This window comes from Ischnura elegans, chromosome 5, assembly GCF_921293095.1.
Source record: "Ischnura elegans chromosome 5, ioIscEleg1.1, whole genome shotgun sequence".
Lineage (NCBI taxonomy): Eukaryota > Metazoa > Arthropoda > Insecta > Odonata > Coenagrionidae > Ischnura > Ischnura elegans.
The window spans coordinates 5758975-5770802 of NC_060250.1; the positions used below are offsets into that span (position 1 = coordinate 5758975).

At 39.3% G+C, this 11828-nt stretch overlaps 1 long non-coding RNA gene across 1 annotated transcript; it reads right to left on the reverse strand.

Annotated features, from left to right (window-relative positions):
- Positions 1 to 1553: 1553 nt before the first annotated feature.
- Positions 1554 to 3288, reverse strand: LOC124159642. The gene is made up of 2 exons (XR_006864996.1): positions 2878 to 3288; positions 1554 to 1974 (listed from the first exon to the last, which is right to left on the reverse strand). It is a non-coding gene; the product is annotated as an uncharacterized LOC124159642 (long non-coding RNA).
- Between the last annotated feature and the right edge of the window lie 8540 nt (positions 3289 to 11828).

The following is an 11828-nucleotide window of genomic DNA, read 5'->3' on the forward strand; positions in this document are numbered from 1 at the left end:
CTCGTCATTTCTCAATATTTTGTTTTTTAAATTAATCAAAGTAATTGTGATTTCATATTGTCCGGGGGACAGGGTGGTCCTATCCCACCGCACTACGCCGCTGAAAGGCCGTCTCCAGCTGGGTACGCCCATCTACCCGCTGTCCTACTATCAGATTTCAGTCATTAAACTCGCGGCGGAATTGCTTGTGTCAGTACATATTTTGCAAAGAGCCTTTTTATTGAGGGTAAGAGTTTCCGTTAATAGTATTTTCAGTGATTATTTAGCGCAATTGGGTGTCAACCCATTAAAACAAGGGTTCGATCAGGTCATAATACGTTTAGCCTTTGCCCTGGTTTTACCTTTATTTTCGCCGTTTCCTTTGTTGTCATGCCTAGAAAATTTGTACTTATGTTACTGAAGGTTTCGAAAATCAATATCACCTATCCGAAAATTACCAACATTCTTCGCTTATCAAAAAAACGAAGAAATTTTACCACATCTCCTTATGGGAAAACTGAGTATTTACACTGAAAATGGCGGACGTCGTGGTTGCCATAGTGGAAGCCTATGCCATGGAGAATACATTATATAGGAGATTAAAGAGACTGCCACGAGCATCCCGAGCTAACGAAGTGTTGCCAAATGTCGCAGTGTTGCCTATTCTGCAAAGACGGGTCGCTGCATGGGGAAACGTATAGTTTTAAAGGGCAATAGGACGGACAGAAAACCGAATTAACTTTTCGACTTGACCACTACCCGTTAATAAATACATTTCAACGAATCACTGAATAACAAATCGTCCTTTTGTCAATTTCCCGCTAACTCCATGACCAGCAGACGACGTATTCCGTAATATATACGACGCCTCTCACAGTGCACAATTACCTGCTTAACATGTCAGAACATCGCAACTTCTGGATTCCCCTACTCTAAGTATTGCGATGTATATCGGTAATGTTATCGGAGTATGACATTGACTTTAGTTGTCATAAGGCACAGCGAAGAAAACCACAGAATAATTAAGCGTAAATAAAGTATGACTTTTAGAAAGTATTTGCACGAGAGGGATCAGTGAAAGTTTAGAAATCGATCTTAAAAAAATACAAACACATTTCTCTTATCAACGGAAAGAGCGATTGGTACAGATAAAGCTCAAAACCCACTAAGCCCCGAACTCTTTTGATTTCAAAAGCAACGAGAAAAAAAGGCACCGAACACAACCATACAAACAACATTTCGGACGTGATGCATCATAAAGCGTTGAAGATATGGCAATTAATCTAACAATGCTCGTTGCATTTGCAACGGATGTCACAGTGCAAGATTAAGAATGAAGAATGCTATTGACTAAAAAGCGCTACCCTATCTAACAGTTGTCCTTCACAGAATTGAAATTTGGCATTTTATTATGACTATAACACAAAACTCACCTGTGCATGGATTTGCAAATACTTGCCTCTGAGGGGGTGGCACTCACATTAACTGTAACACACATTAGAAATCATGCAATTTGCAGCTGTTACGGGAAACGTGGACCGGATGTCATGTATACTTAAATAATTATATCACAATTATTGTTCACAATCACATCAAACAGAAATTTATTGCCAAAATTGTAACTTACATAGAAATTAAAACAGAAATCTCTTTAGTCCAATATCAAACTATAGCTATTCACTGTGTGAGTCACACACCACGTAAAATAACTTTCCTTTTATAAACAGTTTAAACTTAAGATGATTAAGCACAGCAAATAAATAATGAAACAACACTGAGAACAGTTGATACAAAAATTCAAGCCTTGTATCGTTGAAATCACTTGCACTACACTAACCTAATTGCACTATGATAACACTGACTGCTCCAGAATAGTATTAATTGCACTTCACTTTCACTAATTTAACTTCGCTCCCACCAATTGCACTACTCCAGCGGCCGTTTCTGGCCCAGCATCCTTGCAATCGAAACAGCAAAACCACGGCAATACTCCACCTAAAAGGTAGAAAACAGATGATGTAAGAAAACTGATTTAAAGGATGAAACACAAGGATCGACAATACAACACTCAATAAGAAATAGTTTAACACTCATTACAAATGGAACATTTTCTAGTTACCAATCAGTGAAAGTTTAGAACTCTATCATAAAAAAATACAAACATATCTCTTATCAACGGAAAGAGCGATTTTATGTTTCAAACGGAAAGAGAACTCACTTTATAAAACGAAAAGATATCAAATTAATTCGACGATGCCCTATTTTCACAACGCATTCACTGGCGCGGACATAAATTCGTAGGTATTGCGAAGAGGTTCCTATTCCGCCATTGCGTCAGCGCATCAATCCGCGAGATATATGCATCATCTAAATAGAAGCACATGGCAGATTAAATTGATCTCTTCACATTATCAACAATTCTGCCTTGAAGTCATAACACTACATCGATTTTCCCTGATTTAAACCCCACTTATTTAGAAGACAAATAGAAAGCTTTCAGTCCAGAGAAGAACATTCATGTATAAATGCCAATAAGGACGCCAAAATGGAGTCGCCCGCGATATCCCCACGATGTGTAAAAAAGGCGATTAATTGCTTACCGGCCGACTTTAAAATATTTTATTCGGATATAAACAGCAAACATGCGTATTCAAAAAACTTTGGATCTAATTTTTCATAGGTCTTTAGCCAACTTGCATATAGCTGGCACTTCCCGCCATTGCTGGCGGGAAGTAACAGCAGCACATTTTCCTCCCCAGTGCTCACTTTCCTCCCACGGCGAATGATAACCAATTGTTATCTCATCACAAGATATGTATATTAACGTCTAATAACAGAAATTTTAAAAAAATCGGCCAAAGTTGATCAATCCCTCTTACCAACTAAAATGGTACTCACCGTAGCCACACCATGCCATAGCCTTGGACCTGCTTTCTTCCAGATACCAACCGAAGTGTTCACTTTTTGCGTCTTCTTGTAAGCGGTCGTGCATCCCCACACATAACAAGTTCGAGAATTGCAAATATTTTCCAAAGAAAATCTCACAAATTGATGAATTCCGGAGCTCTGCACACCAGCGTCCGTTGCCTTGCGTTGGAATGTAATGACTAAGCAACCCAGAGAATATTTTTGTCGCGACAAGTGGCAAAAGTGGGGAACTAATAGACGCGGGAGTCGGACCACAGCGCTTTCGGATTACAACGGGTAGCAAGACAACTAACCTGTGTAATGTATTAACGTAGCCTACGTTATTCATAAGGCCGTCCAACGTGGGCTGTAAACGGGCAGAATGAGCATGTCTGGAGTTAGTTCCAGTTGTCGCCGCTGGCGCTGTTTTGAGAACAAAATTCGTATGGGAATGAATGGCGAACATTTGAAACAGACGCGATTTTTGTCAAAATTAGTTCTCTTTTCGTGATTATGCTAACATTTACCATATTTATTTAATTTTGGCCTTTATTTTTTGGTATTTTTCACGGAATAATGTTTTCAAAATTATAGGCATTTCCGACAAAGTGATATTTTCCTAAACGCAGGTGCTGTTACTTCTTCCATGTTACAGTGTCCGTTTCATTTTAGCATAATTGTCCAGAAGTGGCCTAAAATTTTTTTGTAATATTACACGAAGCAATACCGGGTTTGTGCATTGCTTAAAAGCAAATTCCTTCAGAAATCTTGGTAAAATGAATGTCAGTAATTGCTCTTCAAGTAGCTGGCGTTGCAGAAAGAGTACTGCCCGAATATAAAATTTTGCTGTCAAGTTTGCGCACTGCTTACACTGAGAAATATGTAAAGTTTTTGCTAGGATAACAATCTATCTATGATCTATTCAAATGATTCACTAATAACAGTGAGGGAGCACTTTTTTGACATGCGGCGAGAGGTTCCAGACACCCTATACATTCAGTTCTCTCCTCTGCGATTCGGACTAGGTAACCCGCCACGAAAGCTACTGCAGCTTCTCTCATATATATTTCAAATATATAAGCGATGGTCACTAGGGGAAATTTGTTAATAATAATTAATTAACTATCAAATAATTAATCAGTCGACAAACACTTTTTCAGTAACCTTACCTGGAATAGGTCTACTTAATATCTCGAGAAGATGTTCCGGTTGCGTTGCAGGAGTTTCATGGCCCTTAGAAATGTCATTGAGTTTCCTGATAAGCAACAGTGATTTGCAATCTTCAGAGTCATTTACTCTATCGCAGAGAGGCAGAAAGTTTTGAAATTCAAGTTCTTGACATATTTTCACTGTTTTCCTGCTGTCGGTCGAGTAACTTGACGAAGTCACTGGAAACGTTTACTCCGTCAGATGTCAGTCTACGGTCAAGAAACTGATTTCTCATGTTCTCAAGGGTGTGACTAGAATCGTAGCTAAGGAATAGAGGCCGAAATGGGGTCACAAGGCGCGCAATGGAATACTGTCTTCTGAATGAACGTTGGCCATCTGTGAAAATTCCCACAAAAAATATAATTTAACTAGTTTAATAGAGGAACACGTTTTGATCAATTCCACCCAGTTTTCTAACAATTTTACGCTGTTTCTTGCGGAAAAAATGACGTGATACTTGCCAGGACCCCCCTCCCCTCCACGTGAGATTGGGTGAGAATCGGTTCGACCCCCTTGCCCCTGAACGATTCACGCAATCAACCTGCTGCGCGAACGGCGGTGATATATCCATGAATTTCCCATGAGAAAATATTCCCCTGAACCGGGAATCGAGGCTGTGATCTTGGATTTCCAGGCCACTGAGCAGACTTTCTTTGATTCCCATGGCAATTGTTCCGAGGCTCATGGTACAAGATGAGAGTGGCGGATCCATGGGGAGGGGAGATGCTTAGGAGTCGTAACATACGCTATAGATAAAAATTGAAATTTTCATATGTCACTACTTTGACGTAAAGCAGATGGCAAAATTTTCCGGCAAATTTACCAACTATAACGAGTCAAAATACAAATTATTTTTAACCTTATAGGGCCTATTTTAACGCTTTGGCATTGGTAAAACGATCTACTACGCCTGCATAATATAGTGTATTTTTTATCAATGAATTAGTCTAAAACAGCCGTTTTTGAGTCTGGAAAATCCTAACTTTCAAAATCCCCGAACCCCCCTTCGGCTAGGGGGAAATTCCCCTGGTTGTGTAGTAATTCACGAAGATAGGGCCCCCACGTAGTTGGTGCAGATCTATATCCGTCACTGCTAGATTTTAAACCCTTGTGGTTTGTCAAGGATGTCAACGCGGGAAAAAAGGACTTCAATGAAGCCGCAACCCAAGACTGGAGCTAGGGCGTTGCAGGGGGGCGTGTGCCTCTGGCGAAGATTTCAGAGAGGGGAGCAGAAAATTTTGAAACATTTATTAGAAAAGTTATTGAACTTTCATAATTAAATTAGTTAGCCAAAATAATTAAAAATCATTTTAAACTAATATTAATAAAAGTTCTTCACAGCATACATACGGCGAGTAATTTCAACTAACGCACAATAAAAAAATGGATTACAGAGGTATTATATTTTAGGGGTGGAAGAGAGAAGGGGATCACGGGAGGGATAGTGGCAAACTGATCGTTGCACCCCCTGACAAAAGTCCTAGTTATGGCCCCTTCACGACCGGTTAAGAGTCTCAACCCTGCCCTAAAGACGCGCATGGCGGTATGACCGCAGTTCGATTCCCGGTTCAGGAGATTTTTTTCTCATGGCAATTCTTGTATATTTGGTAAGTTTTGGTTAGTGAGTAATCATTTCCATCGAAAAATGTTTTGCAATAGGGTCCAAAATCAATCGCCTTAGGACTAATTTTCTCGAGACCTCCTTAAAATAAATATCCTCGCTTTTTCTCATTCTTCATTATTTTCCCCTGCCAAACACCCTATAGGTGGCTTGCTGGGTATTATGTAGATTTACAAGTATTAGAAAGAATTTAGAGCCTCTGTTAAGATAAAAATAACGTAATTTCATCAGTTCCGTTGCTATTTCCCGTAAGATCTCATGTAATAGGGAACTTGCATATATTTCAGATATAATCAATAGCCCGTAATTATATAAAAATATATGTTTGCTTACCTCGGTGAAAGTTTTTTTATTATTTTATGACGTGGTTTGCGATATTTAATGCATCAAAGTTCACGAGAATTTTCAAATGCAAGTGAGAAGCGAAAACGCCCGATGATTGGCTGGTAGAAAAGTGACGTCATAGTTCAGTACGAGGCACGGCGGCACGGCCGCACAGTGGTTCAAAATCGGAAAAAGCTGGTCGAAAGTCATTTTTTCAACTTTTTTGGAGGAATTTTTGAAGGTACTATTCGTATTCTACACTATCTGATCTATGATACGGGCTAGTACTACGACTATTTTGTGGCTCGTTGTAGTTTGTATCAATGGTCAAACATGAGTCATCCGGGATGAAAACGCCTGACGCGTAAAATCACTCATTTTTAGAGAAGTTCACCTTCATATAAAGAAGGTTTCGGACAATTTATGAACTTTAAAAAAATACAGAGCATAAATTGGTACCTTCGTGTACAACTACTAGTGATTTCTTATATTTCCATAGTTTTATAGTTGGAAATAAAAATGTTTAAACTTTATGCTATTTTTACTTGAATTTTTAAATATAAATAGCAAAATCGTTTTGGGCACCTCCGAGCCCCCCGGAAATTTTGACGCGAATTGAAAGTATATAGTCTATAGATTCTATATCAAAAGAAAAATCTTGCTACTATTTGCTACTTTGGCCTCAAGATGGTTTTATGTTGAACGGTGCAACGCGCTGCGGCGACAGCCGCCAGGCCGACCGGGCGGCGCGCCGCCCGGTGGCGGTATTGCTAGCACGAGAAGTTTTCCGAGGAAAGGTGCCAGGTTTATTCCATGTTATAGTGCTACTTGGTTTGCAATACGGGATCTATTTATAATAGATTTTTCATTCCTTTAGTGCGTTTAGGGCTTTCCAGTAGCCCCAGCGTATGATATTTAGTGAGGCTCGACATTCATCAGAAATAATCTTTAGAACAGCAATAGTGACGAATATAATCGAACTTATGGCCTGTGCAACATATGTTTCAAGAATTTATGGATTTTTAACTTTCACAATATCCAGAATACCCTTTCGTCGTCACCCGTTGGGAAAGGGGACTCTTCCAATGTATTTCATAGCACGCTAATTCACTGGAAGCCGCCGCACGGTCGATAATGATTATTATTGCCAAAAAAAAGGGTAGCGCCCGGCCGCAGTTTTCTTGCTCTTCAACGAGGTTTACCTGATCTCATCTTTGTCCTTTAAGTTTGCTAAAGTGGAAGCTAAAGTGTTTAAAGTGTGCTAGGAATATTTTTCTCTCTGACTACCCTCAATGTCGCCGCATACCATCTACCAATATGGAATGGTCAACTAAGGAGGAATTCAGATACGGAAGGGACCCAAGGCCGAAAAAAATAAAACCACCAAAGGAACGCAGGCGTGAAAAAATCCTAACCCTAAGAGTCAAACCTCGTAATTAAGATATAAGATCCTGGCAGGTCTTCGAGGTTCCGAGAACCAATGAGTGGCAATGCCTGGACGGTCCATGCCTTCTCTATCATTGCCACGATGAAAGAGAAAGGAAACGATGAGCCAGAAAAGCAGATGATAATGATGCACAGAGAAAAGCATTCAGCGCCCCCCACACAGAACGCACAATCGCTAAGAAAGTACATAAATCGGGGCGTGAGTGGAAGAATATCTTCCATGAGCGTCCGTCAGACGCTGCTCAGAGCAAGCATCCTGGCATCAGCTGGAAAAATATTCGAAAAATACAACCATACAAACAAAGGCAATTAAGAAGCACAGAAAGAAAGCAGGCAGATATGTTTCGCCCGCGCACGCTCGAGGCATGGCATTCAGAGGACTCAGACGGTGCATCGCATTCGCTGAGAGAAGGACCACGGGCATTTAAAGTCACGCCTAAGGCGTTAACAACGCATTTGCTATAGTCACAAATTCATGAGTGAGGACAAAGTTTGAGTGTGTGCGAGTTATTTAGAGATATCCTTCGTGAATTTTTCGCTTTGAGTAATATTGAGCTCAGTCGGAAATTAGTCGAACTACGTGATCGATGGAAGGGATAAAAGGGACGAACATAAATATCCTTATTTATGTGATATCCCATAGCCTTAGTCACAATATTCAGTAATTTAATTTAACTGGAAAAAAAATATTAAGAGAAAAAGTTAGAATGCCTAAATATTTGCTTTCAATCCTTGTACTTACCTCACCAAACAACTTGAAGGTCACTGATGCGACTTTCATCTACGCCTTGAGGGCATTGACCATATTCTATTTATTTTGAATTGTTAAGCAAATTCATTAAAAAAATTAAAGTATCGTAGATTATGCATAAAAAATTTAACTTAGGCTGAACAGATAAAAATTGTATACGAACACAAATTACCGTTGCTTTAAAAACGGTCAACTTTAATTGTTTATATAATTTATAAATAATATTAAATTTAACAAATAATAGTCACAGATATGAAAAAATACCTCGATTTATTTGATGCGTATCAATCTTCACCTTGAATGAATAATTGAATACAATATCTATTTTTAATATTTAATTGTTTAAATAATAGGCCATTTAAAAACAATAATATCAAAGATACAACAAAAATAACTTCAAATTCGTATTCAGCGGACAAAATTCTTCTAAATAGCTTCTTCATAATACAACAGTGACTATGAATAAGAGCGGTAATAATTTCGACCACCTTTTTTCGATTTTGAACCACTGTGGCGGCCATGGTATAGGTTGCATACTTGAATACATGCGACGGCGTGGTTATGATTCATTTATTGAAGTGCAGACTTATCGGAGTTGTTCATTGTGACTTCAGGGCTATTATTTGATCTATTTCTCCTCCATTGAAAGCGATAGATTGCGTAAAGATGAAGGCATATGGTTATTCTTAGGCTGATCCTAGCAAGCTTCCTGTTACTGATTCCATCATGATAACAGGGTATTTTAGTGAAACTGTAGACTTCGTCGGCTCGGAAAGTCGATGCCGAGAAATGGAAAGGTAGCTGATGTGCATCTGTTCATGTTTTATAGTTCATAACAAAGTGAGACTTGCGTATAATATTGGCGAAAGCGTATACTCATGTGAAATGTGTATTCTTTTGGCAGTCCGGTAGAGTCTTATGGTGAACTTATTTCCACCTCGAAGCTGTCGATGATACTTTCAACTTAAAAATACCTTGCCTGGAGGGCGACAGAAAGCTCTGAGGAAGCCAGACTATTAATGTTTCAATTTAGTAGCGATAATATAGACGAACTTCCAACACAATCTACCATCTTGTGACTAAAAACCCCGAAGCCACTTCCTATTCTGCAGAAAGAATCGGTCAATCGCACTTCGATCAATATAATAAACACAACGTCTTCAGGTGTTAATAAGTTACTTTTGAAATGAAATACTTCCTAAATTAGCATTAAAATGTGCATGTTTTCCAAACAGAGTCTTTAATACATTTTGGGAGCTTTTCTCACGATATATCTGAAACCTTCTCTAAAGGCGAGCTCATCGTCATAGCGATCGGTTGTCACTTAAAAATTCCGTATCGGAAATCCTAGAGGGATGACTTTCGACGATGACCGTGATCACCTGCACTCTCACTATCACTGGAACCCGTGGTGAAAATATCATCCCAATCCAATATCTATTTGGTTTTAACTGGGGAAAGAGCAACATAGAACTGCACATTCTTTGGGCAACTTTGGGTTTGACTTTCCCTCAAACACAGCCATTTCCCCTGTGGTGCACATCAGTCCTATCTTTATACGATGGCCTGACAACCTTTAAATGGATCCTTGGTTTATCCTGACAACCAACTAAATGGAAATTGCTGATCCACACATGTCCATTCTTATCTCCATAATTTCCAAATCAAAGGCCGCGGAACATTCCTCTTGTGACTCAACTTTTTTTTGAAAAGCAAGCAACGGCGCAGAATAAAATCAAAGAATGCTGCGATTCATTTTTTGTGACCACCTCTGGATTCCATTCTTTTTCCATCTACAACTTCCTTTATCTTTCGGGGTAAACTAAGGGACAAGATAATGTTTAAATATTTTCATTAATTTATAACAAAATATAAGTTCTAAAAATACCCAAATGCCATTTTATTAATCCGCACTGATGAGTGTAAATTAATGTGGAAGATGAATGCTGTAGACGTAGTAGTTTTCCTTAGGTTGAGTTGCAAAGTTCATGAAGTTGACAAAACGGCTAATTTTTCGGTGCGCGGAGTCATGTATTGCACTGACCGTGTCTACATTTTTCAATTTTTTTGTAATAAAATAAATCAGAATTTAGGATAAAATTTCCTTTAAAATGACGTATAGTTCATTTTTATAGCATGTAGTGAAGCCAGGATATAAATTTGCAAAGTACAGCGGCACATCATTTTGACGCCGACAGTAGAAGAAAACGCTGTCTTCTTGGCTGGCACTCGAATGCATGAGGATCAACGTTGCTCTATATTTTCATATTTCCTCCCTTGATTTTAAACATCATGGAATTTTCTATGTCCTTCCGTAACTGAAATTGAACAAGTGCCTTAATAATTTGAGTCCATCGTAACCATCGAGAAACACCTATCTCGATTTTTGTTCGGAAGTTGAGTTGAGAAGTTGAGTTGAGAAGTCTACGGCGGCCGAATTATCAAAAAATCTCAGTTTCAAGTTATTCAGTCAATGAAATATGGAAATATTATTTATATTAAAGTTATCTTCGCTCACATATCACACGGGTTTATCATTCCGTTTATTATACTCTTATTTTTCCGTAACGCTCATCCCGACAGACGGCTTGCATCGAGGCTTTTCTTCTAATTTCCTCCGTGGGAATGCAGACGAAAATTTTTTCTGGGGTGTTATTGCACAGAGGAACAATGCACCACTTATAATTTTTCCTTATTTCACCCACGTTCTCCTTTAAACGCAACGTGGCTCTTCCAAACCTGCAGTTACTGGGCTTGGATCTTGGACTCGTACTGAACTATGACGTCACAGCCAAAGATTAGTGGGGGCGGTATTTTTTAGCCCGCGAAACTCGGGCGACTTTTGGGAGTCATTTTCTAGGGTATAAACTGAATTTTAAGCGGAAAAAAGTATATTGCGGTACTAAGTGTTTACTCTAGTATATCAGCATACTGTTTATAAAAAGTATGCAATTTCCCTATTCATGTTCTCAAAAGAGCGCCTCTACCGGCCGAAGACTCAACTACGTGCGCTGTCCCAGCCTTTTCCCGACGTTGGACGGCGTTGTATATAACGTAGGCTACGCAAGGTCGGTAAAAGGCTACGGTATTAATCATGGCCTATGCGACGACTCGACATGATGAGAGAGTAGTGTTGAGAGAGCAATCTAGAGGACTCTGGGCTGTAAGATAGACTTAGGACATCTATTGGTTTCTCTGCTAACTCTCACCGTTTTGTGACCTATAACAGCGCTCTCTACAGTTCCTGTTTACGCACTGCCTGTGCTTAGTAAATCAGCGTAGCCTACGTTATATACAAGGCCGTCCAACGTCGGGAAAAGGCTGGGACAGCGCACGTAGTTGAGTCTTCGGCCGGTAGAGGCGCTCTTTTGAGAACATGAATTACATGAGATCTTACGGGAAATAGCAACGGAACTGATGAAATTACGTTATTTTTATCTTAAGAGAGGCTCTAAATTCTTTCTAATACTTGTAAATCTACATAATACCCAGCAAGCCACCTTTAGGGTGTTTGCCAGGGGAAAATAATGAAGAATGAGAAAAAGCGAGGATATTTATTTTAAGGAGGTCTCGAGAAAATTAGTCCTAAGG